This window comes from Pinus tabuliformis, chromosome 5_1, assembly GCF_031772625.1.
Source record: "Pinus tabuliformis cultivar Carrire ecotype Pingquan chromosome 5_1, CPIR1, whole genome shotgun sequence".
Classification (NCBI taxonomy): domain Eukaryota; kingdom Viridiplantae; phylum Streptophyta; class Pinopsida; order Pinales; family Pinaceae; genus Pinus; species Pinus tabuliformis.
Window position 1 is genome coordinate 808,804,906 of NC_142305.1, and position 14,477 is coordinate 808,819,382.

Here is a 14,477-nt window from a genome sequence, read left to right on the forward strand (position 1 = left end):
CCACAAATCAATGAAGAAAGGCCACAAAGTAGGAGTGATGAGAATAGTGAAGATTCATCGCACAGGTATCGTGGGACTCTAGAGATCAATGGCCAAGGTCTGAATTCAGTTGCAGTGGAAGAGACTCGAAAATGTCGTTGCAACCGTCAATGGTGGTAGATCAACAACCATCAGGCACTCTCTTGCATGAGATTTAAACAATAAGAAAAGGCAAGGATTGTAAACAGGAATGGTATTTCGGGTAGAGTTTCAGTGGTAAGTGGTTTTGGGAGGGAACCACCCGATTCCACTCATTGATGGACATGTATCATATGGGCAGTGTGAGAATACCACCTTTTTGGGTGGGTACTCTCCACACGATTTTCCCGCCCAATATTCTTACCAATTGTTGGATTTATCGTGTGTGGATTGATGGCGGATGTGGAACGTGAAATTTGTTTCACTGGTCAGATCTGACAGAGGATTTTCTATGGTGGAGATCGAGTCTTATAAAGGTAAGCTTTGAAGATCACGCCAAGGCTTCGAAGAAGTGGAATTCATTAATTACCATGTGTTGTGTATATGCTGATTTTTCAAGAATAATGGTCTTTGACTTTATCCACCTTTTCAAAAGTTAAGTAAATTTTTGGAGTTCAAGTCATCTTTTGGAAAGTTAACCCACATCTCAGAACCACGAAACCAACTCATTTTTTTTTAAGTTTATGGATGCTGGGCGGCAAAAGTAGTGGCGGGGATTGCGCTCCCATTTACGCACTACTTGTGAACTTTCCCTCCCATGATTGTACAAGGAACTAGCTTCCTTTCCCTCTTTTTGCAATATATAAAAAAGTAACCGACTAAAAAAAAAAAAAAAGATTTATATATATGAAAATCAATCTTAAAATAAAGGATATGGGTCAAGGATGAGAGTTGGTACAGAAATATTTGAGCAGTTCACATTTAATCCATAGATATTTCCATTTCAAGCGTTTTATTGTCTATAATATGCTAAATCATTTGTGTAATTGTTATTTTTCTGCGATCTTATATCCATCCACATTTCCTGATAAGTTTTCATCATAAATATGGAATTACGACAGTCCCATGATATGAGAAAATAAAGGATAATTATTCTACATGAGAGATAAACTTAGTGCTCATAGTTAATCTAACACTCCATTTGAGTTATTCTGATTATCCTTATTTAATATGTGAGGTAACATTTTTTAGTAAAGAAATATGTATTTTTATCCAATTTTAAATTTTGATTACTTTTCTATTTGGATAAAATGTGTTTAACATGCTTGTACATGACTTGAGTTTAAGAGATAATTTGAAATTGTTCAATCATCCCAACTATGTATTAAAATGATTACAAAAGCTTCTAGTTATTATTTTGGGTCTTTGGTGAAGAGTCTTTTTTGAAGTTTGTAATTGCATTGAAGATGTGCAGAAAGTCTCATTCAACCACTAAATTGACCCATTCTCTAGTCATGGTTAACCATAGGCCTTTCTTAATTACTTATAGTTTTTCTAAGTTATTTTTCTTTGGGTGTTTTTATTCAAAACACATACATAATTTCTTCCTTTTTATCTTTGAATATTCTTCCTATTTTGTCAAGCCTAGATTTCTTAAGATTGAGGTGTAATCAAAGTTGAGCTTGATGGTTCCTTTACCTAGGGATGAACACGCTTGTAGAGTAGGAGCCTTTGTGAATTTGGCACTACCTTAAAAAGAGAAAGAATTCAAATTAACCTTCCTAACTCATTCACATTTTTTGCTCCTAACGACTTATCTCTCCATAATTATTTGTCCACTTGGTTTCCTTTGTGATTATTTTATGGTAGCTTCAGTATTTTTCTACAAGTTATTTCTATTTTAGCTGTAATATTTGTTTCCTTTATGGATTTTATTTTTAAAAATATAGTTGTCTCTTTCCTTGCACATATTCCAAATTATGAAGCCTCGGAGGTATTTAAAAATAGTTTGCAAATCCCATCCCATAAAGTGTTGATAAAGTTACATTGATTAAATATGTGCTCTTAGGGTTTTGATGTAGTATCAAAAATAGGTAAATATATAGCCCTTCAAAGATTTTTTTTTATATTTTTTCAAATGAAGATCTTTGTTTTACAACTAGTGACAAAAATTAGACTATTTTTTCCTAGAGAACAAGGTCTCATATTTTCCCCTAAATTCTCTTGGGCAGCGGACTCCTTTGGATTCAATATAAGAAGGTACAATTTTTTCTACGTTTATATATAAATAATTAATTGAATAAGAATAAAAGGGTTGATGGATAACATCAACCCTTAGGTTTAAAGGATAAGGAAGAGAAAATATAAAATGGTCACTAAAAAATACTTGAATAAAATGGGCCCCATCTTGAGGAAGTGAAGGTAAAATATGTTTGTAATGTAATTGAATATCGAGCATAATAGCTGCAGCATGTCATTGTACTAGGAAATAAAATTGATAATAAGAGGAGAAATTGGAGGGAAATTAGTAATGGTTGAACTGTATTGGCACCCTCATTATCTAGAAAGTTGGAAATAAAGATATGAAGATTGACATCAACATTACTTGGGAGAAGATGGCAGAATTAATAATATTCATAGAATGGATCATTAAGGTACCATTATGTGATAACATTTTATCAAAGTCCAAAAACTACCATAAAATTGAAGAAGTTAGGATAGTGCACAAAAGAGAAATTATATGACGAGTTATAAACTACCAAGAACCAACCACAAAAAGATATGAATACCAATAGATGGATAATCATCAATTATAACTATAGAGTATGAATAAGGAGATCGTATTATTTGGTTTGGTCACATGTGAAACACTTGGCTACAAAACCTTAACGACAAATATTTTTTAAGGTTGTCCATTGTTATGACTCTAATATATATAGTTGTTGTAAGATTTATAGTGGGGGCATATACGCTATTAATGAGAATTCGTATACATAAATGAAAATATGAAATATAGTCGTTATTATATACATTGACTCATTATTTGAATACATGGATGTACATAGCATATGTGACAATTATTTTCCTAATGTTGAATGGAGTATTGTGTATCTCATCATTATAATTATTAGTTTGAGAGCTATGAACATTTTTTGTGTACATTGTGTGTATGAATCATGTTGTTTGAAATGTTATCTTCATAATCCATGGGGCCTTGGCTATACCGTGATTCAACACATTGTTTAGTCACCAGTTCAATTCCCTGCCCTGTTCAAGCATTATTCTGAGTATGATGTAGCCTCACCAATACCGAACTTACAAGAAAGAGAAATATTATCTTCATAACAATAACAATATATTATGTTTTATAATGTTTCCTTGTCCCTTTTTTAACTTAGATAAAAAAAATTCCACAAATTTGAGTTTGATGATTTTACGATCAATTAAAAATTTAATATTAGCCAATATAAATTCATTGACATCATCATACACAATTTAATAGAAATAAATTGTATGAAATTTTCATCTCATAAAAAATAATTATAAAATTAAATTAAAAAAACAAATATAAACATTAGTCTCTTTTACTCTATTAGACATATCTACTCTCTAAATAAAATTTTAAAAAATCATTGCCAATATATTAAAACTTAACCAAATTCACACATCTGACTCTTCCATCTTGATTAAATACAACATATCATGAGATTTTTGAAAACTATAAAATCATAAACATTTTAAAGTAACTTCTAAAATTTGCTAAATAGAACCTATCATAAGTTTTTCAAAAACTATCCAATCCGATAACTTCTAAAACTTATAGTTTATTATGTTATAAGTTTGAAAGACGTTCACAACGGTATACTATTTCGAAGCTTAGCTCCATGGTTAATATCTTAATTTCGAAACTTAGCTCTGTGGTTAATATCTTAGTTTGAAATGATTTATTATGATAATTTTAAAAATGTTCACAAACCATATAACATTTGGAAACTTAGTTCTATAGTTAATATCTTAGTTTCAATTCTAGTGGTTATATGGAGAATTTTCAAATTCACTTTATAAAAAATAACAAAAGTATTACAATGACCTTAATTTTTTCCTATTCAGATTTTTTTCTTTTTACTTTATTTGTTAATAATGGTTTCGTAATATTGAGGATGCCAAAATTACTTATGGCATTGTCACAAGTTACGAGTATCAAAATACATCATTCTCTAAGTGTTATTTTCCATCATTAATTTTGTTATATTAATGGTACTTCAAAAAAATATATCATTATCATTATCTTTGTCTAGCTATTATTCTTCAGCACCACTTTAAATTTTAATTAATAATATTTCAATTAAATTATAAATTATTTAAAAAAGATAAATAACATTTAATTAAACAATAATTTAGTAAAAATAAATAGCATTTAGTTAAAACATAATTTAATAAAATAAATAACATTTAATTAAACAAAAACCGTATGTAATTTTGATAAAAATGACTTTGTCGGTAGAAAAAAATTGATAGAAATTTTCCTTTATAAGACTAGGGATTCTTTGATTAAATTAAATATTTTTCATTAAACAGATAAATGATTTTTTTATCCTGTAATTTAATTTAATTAAAAAAAAAGAAATCCGATATATAGATTTGCCAAGATTCAGTATACGCAAATATACGTCTTTTATTTATTTATCTATATATAGATTCATATGATGATCAAATTGGTCTATCGGGGCTATAATTTTTTTAGTTTTTAATTATTTGGCTTTCGTCTTTCTTGGCGAGATTGGTGCTGTAGATTTCTTTTTTTTCTCTATGGTCTTCCAAATTCCTTTATCTTGCATCTCCTTCATCTCTTCTGGTTCTTGGGACATTGGTGTCTTAGCTTCGCGATCTATTGTATTCGTCCTTTTGAAGGTAGTCGGAGAAGAAGTTTGGTCTAGGAGATCTGCTTTGCTGTTAAATGAAGATTTATTTTGTGCGGTACTCGAATCCTCATAACCACTGATGCTTGAAAGGTTGTCAAGTTCACTTTTTTGTTGTTGGGCAGGGCTTTTTCCCTACTTGTCTTGAGAGTTGTTTCTTTCCTGCCCGATTTCTTGTGATTCTTTGTTTTCTCTACAGTGTTCTTCTTTGATTACAGTGTAGTGTTCTTTTTGCGCTCATTCCCATCATGTAGATCTGTGGTTGTTTTTTCTAGCAAAATTTTTCTCAGAGGCTTTTGGGCAATTCATCGTTGAAATTCATTGACAACCATTTCTCATGTAAAATAAGAATTATGGTGTTGGGTTCAATATTTATTTTCAAAGTGTCGTCAAAATCAAGGGAATCTATTCAATCCAGTTCAGTGTCCGGACACTGAAATGATGGTTAGAGTTGCCCACCGAGCCGTTATGAGAGGCGCATTTTATTACATACAAAACATTATATTGAAGGATAAGGCTTCAGATGAATGGGGTAATAATCATGTGTCGACAATTTGCAGGGTTAAGAGGAAGTGCATAGGAATGCGTGCCTTTTTTTCATTTTGTCTATAAAGTTGAGTCAATCCATACAAATTCTTCTGGCCCACACGGCCATTCTTTTGGATCAACCAATTATCTTGAAAAACCTTGAATACTGGAACATACATGCAAGAAAAAATTGTCGATGTAAAATCATGGCTTCATGCAGTGCCTTTTTCCTAAGCCACTGACGTACTCAATTCCATTTCGTTTGAAAATATACATAACTCTTGTACAAATATGAAATGTTAGATATTATGGCTTTTTAGGTCTGAAATACACTGATAATTCTGTCGAGGAACATGCCAAAAAGAATCAAGAAACAACAGAAAAAGGCACGAATAACGTTTTCGTCAATCTTGTCTGGTCTCTTGGTAGGTGGCTGTAATTCTTTTTCTTTCTTTCACTGTACTAATTTGGTATTACTTATTTTACAATATTTATTTGTTATTAACAAAATCAATATAGATAAATGTGATAAATATGTCATAACCTAAACTTCTAATTCAGTTGAAGAGGAAAACAACAAACGGTCCCACCCCACAACCTACACCAACTAATCAAATGATTATAATTATTTTATTAACTTTGTGGGTGTTATGGATTTATCTAAAAAATTATAATAATACAGTTATAAGACATGGTACAAGATGTTACAAGATGTTATGGGACATACCATCTTATCCATCTTTAAAAGAAACAAGGTAATTAGCAGCCCTAGGAAACTTAGGAAACTATTCAACTATGAGTATATTGGCACTACTATATTCAAACAAAAACAACAAACGTGTGTACCAGGTAATATATTGCAGGACAACGGTCTGCGCCATCAAAAACCGATGAGCAGTTTGTTCAACTAGTGATTCTGGAAGTAATGAATAAGGGTGTTGAATGAGTGCACGAGAAATACATATTTAGTGATTTCATGGCAGCCATTGTAGTAAAGTTTAGACAATTAAGGACTTAATAGGTAGCTTTCACCATCATTTTTGCATGTCAATAGACATTTTCTTTTCATTTCAGAAGACTTTTTGTTCACTCAGCTTACCCTTCCTAGCCACTACTTCCAAACTTAGGTCATAAGATATTATCACCACTAATGTCAAAGCATTATCAAAATCCCAGCAAAAGTATAAAGGCTTTCCCTTCCTAGCCACTACTTCCAAACTTAGTTCCTAAGATATTATCACCACTAATGTCAAAGCATTATCAAAATCCCAGCAAAAATATAAAGGCTTTCCCTTCCTAGCCACTAATTCCAAACTTAGGTCCTAAGATATGATCACCACTCATGTCAAAGCATAATCAAAATCCCATCAAAAGTATAAAGGCTTTCCCCATTATCTGCAAAAGCCCTAAACCTTTTCCATCTAATTAAATACATTCTCGCCTTTCCCATGCTATTAGTACAAATATCTAAGCTATAAGGAGTTGTAGATTGTTTTAGATATGATGAACTAGTCCAAAGGGTTGAATGCTTTGTTGAATTGAATTTTCTAGCAAACATATAGGAAGCTTTCTCAAAATATTAGAATATAGAAAAAAAAAAATTAGCACAGACAACTATGAGAAGTCTATAAATTATTGATATACAAGGAAATTTGAGCGATATATATTTGTATTTACATCACATATCTTATACAACTAAATATAACAAGATAAATTTCATGGATTTTAATTTTATGATGTCCCATAGATCTATTTTAGCTCTTCGAGGATGATAATAAAAGTTTTGTTTCATTTAATTTCAAATTCATTTGTTCAGCTGGATTCCTGGGTTATTTCTACTTTTGTCACATTGCATTTTTCTAGATACATCTTCCAAAATATAATCTGACCTCTTTAAATCTTTCCTCTGAGAAAGAGACTTCAACGAGTAATTTAAATGCATAGTCCTCAAAAGAGTTGTCAAAGTCCTGCTTCCTCTTTTAAACAATGAGTCGAAGGAATGTCCTTCTCGAGGTAACTTTGGCGTCCTTAAAAATCAGAAGGGACTTTCATATGGCTTTGCAAAATTCAATATATATTTTTTTGTTTGAAAATTTTTTGTCCCTGGTAGATATACGCAAGTTCTCTTATATTTTTTTGTTTGAAAATTTTTTGTCCCTGGTAGATATACGCAAGTTCTCGGGCTCCATGTGCATCGATTTTTATATTTATATGATTTCTATACACCGAAATTGGATAGCTATACAGAGGGAATATCCATCAGCGTATCCGATAATTACGGTGAGTGTAAGGGTCAGGTTCATGGTTATCGTGGTTTTCTGTATAAAATTTCCTCATCGTTGAAGAGACTAGAAGGTGGCCCTGCACAAGAAGAAGAACGACCTAAAATTTCATCTGATAGATATGATCTTTATCTCCTTTGATGGTGAGTGAAAAAATATTGATTAATAGGCTGGATGAGAGTAAGCCAATATCATTGGGAGAACAAGATCGTGAAGAGAGGTTGAATTTAATATGAACTTCATGAAGATGATGAGAAGCCCATTTAATTCTTGCTAAGAAAGAATGAGCTCTGAACAAATAAAGGATCAATTGTGATGATTAATCCATGTGGCAAAGGCATGGCATTTTTAACGAAAAGAAACATAGATATAGATGTAGGATGTGTGGCATGGTATGATGTATTGGGCATCTGTGATTTGGTTGTTTTGACTCATATGGTTATTCGTTTTCCTTCCAAGAATTCTAAGGTGGCTGCCATGTTTGTTTTGGTATGTGGTTGGTTGTGGTAAACAAAATCACAGCCCTTTAGAAAGTGGTTCTGGTATATCTCAATGACAGAAACGTTTTGTAGATGGGAATAGAAATGCCATTGGGGCAAGTGTTCAGGCCCGGCAGGAGGAGGAGCCATCTCTAGGCCACTTCCTTTCATCATATTTTGTTGGACTGCTTGTTGATGAAGCAAATGGACATAATCATGACTTGATTCATGGTGTGGATGGGAATACATTTGGTGGTAGTTCGATGGAAACAAATAAGGATTAGAGTGAACAAGTTTCAGGTCCTCAAGAAGAGCCCCAGGGAAAAAGTGAATCAAGACAGGATGTGGATGGTCAACAAATCTTTTTCTTATGATGATAGTGATGATATAGGTTTAAGCTAAATGAAAATAAGAATGGTGATTTTCTTGAGGAATAATACGGAGTGCGAGATTAGTGATGATCTTGAAGAATTAGAAGAGGTTGGAATATTTGAAGGGAGGTTATTTGGCAGAAGAGGCTTTGATCATCAAGGGGCAATTCCTCAAGGAACTTGTGCTACGGTGTTTTCTATACTATTTCTAATTTTTGGAGAGTTGGCAATGCTTCTTTTGGTAACAGCCTTACAACATTATGTTGTCTTTGGTGTTGTTGCATACACTATTGTGAGTACACATGAACAAGAGAGTACACATGAACAAGAGAGTCTCCATAAAATTGTGAGTAAGATCATACCTTACTTCGAGAAAAGTGCATCAAAGGTGAACCTGAACTATGATAAGTCTGTGAAAAAATTGGTTAATATGTATATATAATACAAGCCATGCCAGAGTGTTCACTGTAGAAACTAGAAGATTTAGTGAAATAGTTATAATTCTTAAATGCAACAATAAAACAAATTGATCATCAATTGAGCAAGGAAAAAATGAGAGAGGTTTATCATCGTCAAGTGAAAGGGAAAGGGCTCCCAAATTAGAGAAAACTTTGTAATTTTAATAACGTTTTAAAATAGCGGAAACAAAGATAAAATGCATTTTCTAAACCACACCACAAAAGAAGCTTTGAAGTTTCTGTAATACCTTTTTTTTCATTTGCTGGTATGTTCAATGAATCTATGATCAAACAAGAAATTATTTTCCTCTTCACCGCCATCGCTAAACAATCTTTGAAGTTTCTGTAATACCTTTTTTCAGTTACTGGTCTATTCGATGAATCTGTGATTGAAACCCCCTACTTGATCTGCGTCTTGACTTTACCGAGGCCCTTTGAAGGAACCATAACCCTATCTGAGAACCACTTCTCTAGTTTTGGATCTAGATATTTCCTAAAAGATAGCATAAGTCTAGTTAAAGGATGAAGATTCCACTAGGTTTTGTAAGTTCTGTTATAATCCACAATCATTGATCCTAAAAATAAGCCCTCAAAAGAAACATAGCTCATCATCACTTGCTCAAAAAGCAATAGGGCCTAGAAGCGTATTTACCTCCTAACACAAAACCACACCCTGGAAAATTAGCAAGAATGGCCTGATCTCCTCTGCATTTCATTAAACCAGGTTCCCTTTCAACGACTACGATTCTTACCCTTCCAACCACTACAAAGATTCCTCAATTTTCACAAAATCATTAATCTACAACTGTCAATGGAACATTATTGACCGATTAAAACTATGATGCTAATAAATTCACAAAACATCGGGTCTTAACCAAAAAGGGAAAAAATATCCAACCTTCAAAATTACTAAAAACGGGTATATACTCACCACGAGTCCATTCTTCTGCTCAAATTCGGGAAAAAAGGGATGCCTTTGAATGCTTCAATGGAAGCTAAAACTCTATTGTCACACCAACATTTTGAGCACCAAAAGGATTCTTATTCATTAAGGAGAAACAACCCATCAAAACTTGTTCTTCACAAATTTGTTCTGGTCACTAAATGCTACTTGCTCCCCCATTTTCCTAATCCAAATATCCTATCCATGCCATTTCCACTCGACACCACTTGGTTTTTCATTCCCCATCCTGTGCTTCAAGCTCCCAAACTCATAAACCACTTCATTGAACCATTTTTTTCCATCAAGTGACGTAATCAAAGAGGTAGTTTTCGATCAAGAAGGTGGTTTCGAGTTCAAGAGGTGGGATCCAACGGTTGAAAACCTCTCAATCGTTTAACAATCAATCTAACGATGAAAAAGGGTCCACGGTGGTAGTTGAGTGGAGTTCTTCCCAGAGGGAGTGGCTTATAGTGTAATAATAATAATAATATAACTATTTTATTATTATTATTAAATATAAAAACAATTAAGATATAAGTTAAACATATATACATTTAAAAAAATATGAACTAGATATTTATTAGGGAGATTCTTAATATATAGATAGGTTTTTTTAATAACATAATTTATCAATACCACATACCCAAAAAGCCATAACTCACTTCATATGAGACTTATTCATACAAATTTTTCTTAATTAATCAATTCAATTAAAACCAAAACAAGAATATAACTACATTGTATATAAATCTCAACATTTTATTTGTGTATACTAATAAAAATAGCTTAGAATAGTTTATGGAGGTTAATTCTCTATTATCCACCTAATAGCTAGGGTATCCATATAAAATAAATGGTTGGTGAACGCCAACACATATCAATCCATAATAAGCATCAAAACACTTCATGATAAATCTCACATTGCTAAAATTTAAAAAATCATAAAAAGTAACTAAATTACAACTTTATTTTAAATTAATATTATGATTATTAGTAATTATAAAAGAATATATACCCGGATGCGAGTGTCACTGCAGCACATTTATGGAGGAGTAACTCCCCGCCGGCAGCTGTCCCTGCACTTGGCTCGCAGGCGCGGATCCCACAAACCCACCGCATTTGATATGAATTCTTCAGGGTACAGAATTATGGTCACGCATTTGGTATCGAATGCACGCTCAGCTCGAGAGGCTGCGCAAGGTGATTTATCCATGGCTTGGTTTCTGGTTCATGCAATTGCCCTCCTCGGCTCCTACTTTCGTCCGCTCTTCTTCCCGCACCCCTGCTTCATTCTGGCTGCTTGGAAGCTCATCTGGTTTCTGATTTTGGCTTGGTCCGCCTACGCTCAGCCCTTTCCCATTTGGTCCTGGCGAATTCCCTTCCCTGGTCTCTCAGTTAATTTGGAAATGGTTCGTCGTCGTGGATTTTCTCGCCGTGGAGGCACCATTGGCAACCGAGGCCGCGCTTCTCACTCTACTCCCTAGAACATTGTCCCTCTGGCCTCTGCCTCCCCGTCCTCTCTGCCTTCTGGTCATGCCAGGCCTCTCCCGCACATCTCCTTCCAAACAACCCGCTTCAAATTCCATAGTAGACTCAATAAGCCCGTTTTGTCAGCCAGTATTATAGTAATCCTTGCTGAGGAGGAGGATAAGCCTAGCAGCTCGGCCCACACCACTACGTCTCAGTATCAGGATGATAGCATTCTTCAGGGAGAAGTGGCTGGTGTCATGTTCAATGGTGATAACATGCAGGAAGAAGGTAATGTGCCTGAAGCTCCTCAGCCTCCGGTGGACTCTACACAACGCAATGTGCTTGCAGGTGAGCTGGAGCATCCTCCCAGAGGCATTCTGAATTTGGAGATTCCTCCAGGTGGTGGCAACACGGGAGATGCAGACAACGCGGTCGTCACGTGGATTGGCTCTCCTAGCCAGGTGGAAAAGGATGCTCTCGACTCCCCGAAACTTGTTTAATGAATTTGGTTCAATGCCTACTGATGGCAATTTCTCTTCTGGTATGTTTCTTTTATGTTATGTGTCTCTGGATAATGCCAACTCTGTTTTGCTTCAGCTCTTGGTTTTGTATCAGTGCGCGCCATTATAGTCCTATGAACTGTAACAGGTCATGGCTCAGCAAGCCTTTGTTTTGGTCTAATTTTGCATATGACTATCAGGGCAGAATGTTTATCAGCAAAGGCATAGTCAGCGATAGTACTGTAGTGTTAAACACAGCTTCGGGTTACAATTTTGTCTGTAAGTGACTTATAAAATATGCTTCAAGGTCTCTCAATCCAGAAAGGGTTGTCAAAGGGGTTTGTGTGTATCAGAATTTTTGGTTGAGGGCAGGCTTCAGCCCCCCTCTGAGGTCTTGACCTCTTTGTACATATATTTTCTCTCCTTTTCTTTTTTTAATAGAAATAGCCTTTACACAGAAAAAAATTATAAAAGAAGATATATATATATATATATATATGGAACAATATTTTTAAACATGGACCATGAAAATTCTTAATATTTAAATAGGCTTTGTTATAAAAACATGTGCAAATATCATGGTTTATCAAGAACACAAGTCCAAAAAACCATAATTCACTTTAAATGAAACTTTGTTCATATGACCTTTTTAGTCAATCAATTTAATTAAAAGGGAAAAAATGGCATAACTACTTTGAAAATAACTCTCAATCTTTGATTTGTGTATAATGTTATGAATATTCTAGAATATTTCTTGGAAATTAAATCCATATCACCTATTAATTATTCATAACTAAATTAGAATTATGGAAACCTTATTCAAAAGATAGACATGCCTATCTAGGTATTTATTTGTATTTATATTACAATTTATATTAAAATTTGGTTAACCTTTTCCCCCACCGTGGGTGTTAGTCTAGAGTGATGCATGGTTATCATAGAACATTATGGATGGACAAGCCATCTAGCTTGACATGCAACTTGGGAGTACATATGGTACAGGAATTTAACGATTCAAGTGAGGAGAGCATGAAATGCAGTTGGATGTGACAAATAGGTTAGTTACCTCATGATGGAGGCGAATTATTATATAAAATGACCTCCCACAAGCATGAGCACACTCATCACTCTTTGTCAAAAAGAGAGGAAACCTCATCTCAATATGTTGGTTTTAAATCAAGGATGTTTCACCATCTTTCCTCAGCATTCAATTATGAATAATTTTGGTATCAATGTTGGTCATCATCTCTCTCGTAATGCATTCATTAGTAGGTCTGATAGTAGCATTGCTATGGATGTATCATACATGGATATTTGTGGTGGCATGTCACTATTCACTGGACTCTGTTTCACTGAGTGCTCTCTCTTGGATACTTTGGGGAATGTCTCGGCCTGTCTGTCTATTCTTTTCAACTCACCTCTCGTCCACGATAGTGTGCATAATTTCAATTTGTCGAAGGTCGTAAGAAATGTCACCTCCATATTCACTCTGGATCTAGGCTTTTTGTTCACTTGTGGAGAAGGGCGACTCTTCAAACAATTCCAGAATGTGGTTCTACATTCTACTTCTTCAAAAGGTGGGATAGGGTTGGTTTTTAGATTAAAAGTGGGGTTGCAATCATTATGATAACCATGAGACTCATGGGTTGGATATTGCATGAATCTCAACAATTAATTGGCTCCTTAGAACTCTTGGGTGCATTCTCTCAATTACCAAAATGTATTGTAACTCAACTTAGACTCCTTCACTCATCCTCACACACCATATTCTCAATTATTCAGTGGGAAAAATGGTTGTTCATGGCGATGTTGAAAGTATTTAGTGGAGATATGTAGAAATTTTTGCTCCTCTATCTTTGTTGATGTTGCTTTGTGTCTCTTTAACTCATATAATATGATCCTCAATGAAAAGATGGGCCAAGGGGCTTTCTTTCTCCTGTGAAGAATTCCTGACAATCCCTTGTCTAGTTGACTTGCTACTTCCTGCATGACCACCTTGTTGGTCACATATCACATTATAAGATGAAGGGATATCTGCCAACCAAATCATCTAATGTAAGTAACCTCAAGAGCTGCAAACCAGTGTGCGATATCTCGAAGTGACTCCTTCACCTTGTCAGTCATGCAAGGAGGATCGATCTCGAATATCATCTGAAATATCACTGCAAATGAGTGTTCAACAAATTTGTCATATACGCCTTTGGAGATTAATTCTGATAACACTCTGCAGTGGAAGTAAGCTGGGAACTTCTCCTCAGGGGTCTAGTTCCAGTTCATTCCCCGGAACGCATATTGTGCAAAGATTCCATTAAAGAGAAATGCATACATGTAGAATTGAGGTGTATGGTTTTCCGTCCAAGATGCTTTCACCTGCGCCACCTTACGATTCATCTCATATGATAATATATCCACCCAATTAAAATCTTTTCCATTTGTCACCACTATATTGAGTGTATATATCCAATTGTCCTTGAACACCTCAGCATTCTTATGCCCATTCAACAGATAATACTTCGCTATCAAACACTGATACATATCTCTATGAATCTTTGTTGGATAGAATATGGAT